The sequence below is a fragment of the Theropithecus gelada genome, chromosome 3 (genome assembly GCF_003255815.1).
Source record: "Theropithecus gelada isolate Dixy chromosome 3, Tgel_1.0, whole genome shotgun sequence".
Lineage (NCBI taxonomy): Eukaryota > Metazoa > Chordata > Mammalia > Primates > Cercopithecidae > Theropithecus > Theropithecus gelada.
In genome coordinates this window covers 132,026,060-132,030,683 of record NC_037670.1, presented here as the reverse complement: position 1 = coordinate 132,030,683, position 4,624 = coordinate 132,026,060, and the positions used below count along the sequence as shown (strand labels likewise).

Below are 4,624 nucleotides of genomic sequence, written 5' to 3'. Positions count from 1 at the left end.
TCCAAATTGCTGGGATTACAGTCATGCACCACCATACCTGGCTAGTTTTTAATTTTTTGTAGAGATGGGGTCTCACCATATTGCCTAGGCTGGTCTTGAATTCCTGGTCTCAAGTGACCCTTCCGCCTTGGCCTCCCAAAGTTCTGGGGTTTACAGGCGTGAGCTACTGCGCTTGGCCCCTGTATAAAAATTTTGTGAATCAAACTTCTTTAAGTATGTTAGGAGAATTGGATGATTAAGATAACTCACGTGAGTTATTCTTTTATTAAATAAAGAATGAGGCCAGGCCCAGTGACTCATGCCTATAATCCTAGCATTTTGGGAGGCTCAGAAGGAGGATTACTTGAGACCAGAAGTTCGAGACCAGCCTAGGCAACATAGTGAGACCTCATCCCTAAATAAAAAAATAAATAAATAAGCCAGACATGGTGGGGCACATCTGTAGTCCTTGCTACTTGAGAGGCTAAGGTGGGAGGATCACTTGAGCCTGGGAGTTCGAGGCTGTGGTGAGCTGTGATTGCACCACTGCACTCCAGCCTGGGTGACAGAGCGAGACCCTGTCTCAAACAAAAAAAGGATGAAAAAGAATGATCATGATCACCACATGCTTTCGTATGTTGCATGACACCTCAACATGGTAAAAAATGAATTAATTACCTTCTTCCAACCCCATTTTTTAACCTACTCCTCTTCTTGGCTTTCCCATCTTGGTGAATAGCATCCTATCCATCCCATTGCCCATGCCAGAAATGTAGCAGCCACTTCAATTCCTTCTTCTCTGTTATCTTTCATGTCATCTATGGTCAAGTCCACATTTTGAATAGCTCTGAAGTTCTGTCTGCTTCTGTCCCTTTCCACCGCTACTGCCTGGGGTCAGCTTAGCATTACCCCAAAGCAATAGCCTCCTAATAGGTCTCTTTGCCTCTCCTCTTGTTCTACTCACAAATTATTCTCCAAAGCAGCCTCCAAAAGTCTAAGAAATGCAAATCAGGTCAGGTTCCTCCTTAGTTTAAAATCTTTCAAAGGCTCTCTATTGCTATTAGCCCTGTTTTTCTATGCACCCATGGCACTGAGCTCTCTTTTATCTCTGGACCTGGTGACTTGCTTATTCCTCTGCCTCGAACTCTTTCCCCCTTTCTCCATTCACAACTTCTTAGTTTAGCTGTCCCTTTGAAAGTTACTTCCCTAATAACCAAAGGCAAGGTTAGATTACCTTCCTCCATATATCCTCAGCACTCTTAACTATGTATGTACTTACTACACTGAAGGGTACTTGTCTAAATCCAGTATTACACTATAAACTTCCTGAAGGTAAGGAGTTTGTTTGTTTTTACAGAGACAGGGTCTTGCTCTGTTGCCCAGGCTAGAGTGCAGTGGTGTGATCCTAGCTCACTGGAGCCTGGCCCTCCTATGCTCAAGCCATCCTCCTGCCTTGGCCTTCTGAGTAGCTGGGACTACAGGCACATGCCACTGTGCCCAGCTAATTTTTATGTTTTTGACATAAAACATATGTTTAGAGATGAGGTCTTGCTATGTTGCCCAAGCTGGTCTTGAACTCTTGGAATCAAGCAATCTTCCCACCTCAGCCTCCCAAAGTGCTGGCATTATAGGCATAAGCCACCACCCTCAGCTGGTAAGGACTTTTTAAAGAATATAGTGGAGAAATGTTTTCTCAGTTTCAGTCCTAGCTCTACCATTTTCTACCTGAGTGACCTTGAGCAAGTTATTTAGCTTCCCTTGACTCAATTTTATCATCTTTAAAATAAGATTATGTGAGAATAGTACCTATCTCATAATGTTGGTGTAAAAAATAGTTGCAATGCCTGGCACATAGTAAGTACTTGATGAATGTTAACTATTATAATTGAGGTCTGGAACCCTGGGAGTGGTTTAAGTTAGATCTTGATATATTTTGAGCTTCGTTCCAAAAAAAAGGGTACATGAGTATATGTATATGCTATTTGATGTTGCCAGGAATAGCTAATTTTATCTGTCAAAAATTTCTTCCTAGCACACTCTTTTGAGTCACGGATTTTGGCTTTTAAGTAAGCTAAAGGTTGTTAATTGGGAGAACGGCCAGAAAAACTTATCCACAGCTTTCGAATCACATGTTGAACAAATCTGGCATCACAAGCGTCAAGCTGCCTTCTGTTTCTAATCATTTTTCTTTCTAATTTAGTTTCTCCCACCCGAAGAAATTATAATTTATTTTCATTGCAGAGTCCATGAAAGATGTCACAAGATGTAAAAGCAATTATTTTCAAGAGGATGAAACTCATATTTGCTGAATATCACAGTTGGCTTCACCCCAAATGCTAAGCAGTAGCAATACTTCCCCGGATTGAGACAACGTGTTACTGATCTGAGAAGGCTGGCAAAAGTCTTGGCTGAGAAAACCTTTCTTCTCTTCTGTATCTCTAAAATTCTTTAAAAATGAACGTGCGTGCAGGCACATGCGTGCGCGCGCGCACACACACACACACAATGCAACATCTTAGTTATGAAAGGTTCTCTAAGACCATACAGGTTAGTGGCTTGGGCCATGAAAGTTTTGAACCCAAGCCATGTTTCAAAATAGACTTCCTTACGGGAGTTTCACTTTTCTTCCTTACGTTTCACTTTTCTTCTCTAAACTTTTCTTTCTTTTCATTCTCAACGTCTACTTCTTGCCCCCTTACTGTAACCTTAAGAGAATAACCTCTTTGCTCTTGATTTCCCCTTACATATCCTATGGTTTTCTAAGTTTAGGCATCTGTCCCTGCTTAGAAGTTCCTATAAAATGATGTAAATCAGGAAATGACCTTTTGTTAACCCTAAAGCCCGTATCTTGTAAAACAATAAAATGTTTTAAAAAATTACAAGTATAGAAAAGAACAAAAGTCAGGACAATGCTGTTTATTCCTTCTTTCTGTTTATCCAAATCTGTTCATCAAGCCTTAGATCACAACCTCCTTTTTCTCCAGGATGTATCACCAGCATCTCCCTCGGACTGAACACTCTTTCCTCAGAGATTTTACTATGTTTTTATTTCTACTACAGATTTGACATTATCTTGTAGTTATGCCAGTTTCTTCTGGGTTTATGTTAATTCCCAGCAGAAATAAGTTTCTTGAGGGCTAATCCTTGTCTGTGACCTTGGGCAAGTTTTCTAACCTTTCTTACAAGTATTAGTAAGTAATAGTCATTCATTACATTGTCATAATAATGAAATACAATGATAGAACTTTCCAGACCATAGTAATGTGCTCAATAAAGTTAAATCCTTTCCCTATTTTTCATTGTTTTGTGATTTTCTCCGTGGTGCCCACTGACATCCAGTGAGAGGCGATACAGAGCACTGATTCAGAATATGGGCTGGAGTTTGATTCTCAGCTTAGCCACTCCCTAAGGAATTTAGGAAGCATACTCAGTCTCTTGTCAACATCAAATAATCAAAAGGGTTAGAATCTAGTTTAAAGAGAGTTTATTCAAGCACAAGGTTGAGGATGGCCACTTGGGAAGCACAGATTCCAAAAAACGAAAGTCAGTGTTTGAAAGTGTAGAAGTTTGGGCTCATTTACATAGATAAGTTTGGGGAGCTTCACAGAATTTCAACCCTTTCTATATAAGGCTTTATGTATAGGTACAATAACCTTATTAGTTATGGCAGTCTTTTTCTTTTCAGGAAAGGTAATTTTACATTCTACACTGAAGATGTAACAGTCATGGAATCTTTTGTACCATCTGGCCTGAATTAGGTACAGGACAATAAAAGAGGATGATAATCTGTAACAAAGATTAGTGATTGCAAGGAGAGAGGGTCTGGTCTCTGGTCTCTCCTAGTCATTTACAGAACACAAACAACGAGGAACAAAGTTAATCCATAGTGTAAAAAGCAGATTGGCCGGAGAGGCCTGGTGTAGAAGGTACCTTTATGGGAACTGGAGCTGCTGATTAAGCTTGATTAAGATGACAACCTCCCGAAAGCACTGAGGCTTCACAGCAGAGCCTATGGGGGAAAACCGGTAGGGAGCCTGGCTGGTATTGGTGAAGTGCTGGGGAAGAAGCTGGAGGAAAGGGGCTTTGACAAGGCCTGTGTTGTCCTTCGTCAGTTTCTGGTGCTAAAGAAAGAGGAAGACCTTGCCCAGGTATGGCTGAAGGACACATGTAGCACCAAAGCCAAGCAGCCCCAGGACTGCTTTGGATACCTTCAAGAGTGGTGTGACGCCTTCCTGTGATGCTTTCTGGGGAGCCCTCAATGCCCAGCCCCAGCATTGCATCTCCAGAGTTTGCAGCCGAGTAGGGGACTCCTCCTCTGTCCTCTACAAAGGAAATGATTGCTGTTGTTGTGCTTGCATCCAGTGGACTCCAGGGGTGTTTCGGGAGTTTTCTCCCCTAACCATTTCAACTTTTTTGCAATTCTAACTCTTGCATGCACCTCCCTTCCTTTTCCTCTGCCAGTTCCCTGGTGACACCAACTTTCCTGATGGATTTCTGGCCCTGTCCTTCACCCTTACCTTCACTTCTAGTGTTTCAGGCCATTTGGCTCCTTTTCTTCACAGAACAGTCATTGTCCTTGTGAAGATTTTTAGATCAATAAAGTCAGTGGCTACAAAAAAAAAAAAAAAAAAAAAATCAGAAGTTA

At 41.4% G+C, this 4,624-nt stretch overlaps 1 pseudogene; it reads left to right on the top strand.

Annotated features, from left to right (window-relative positions):
* The first annotated feature begins 3,948 nt into the window (after positions 1 to 3,948).
* On the top strand, positions 3,949 to 4,217 carry LOC112621516 (annotated as a pseudogene).
* The last annotated feature ends 407 nt before the right edge of the window (positions 4,218 to 4,624 follow it).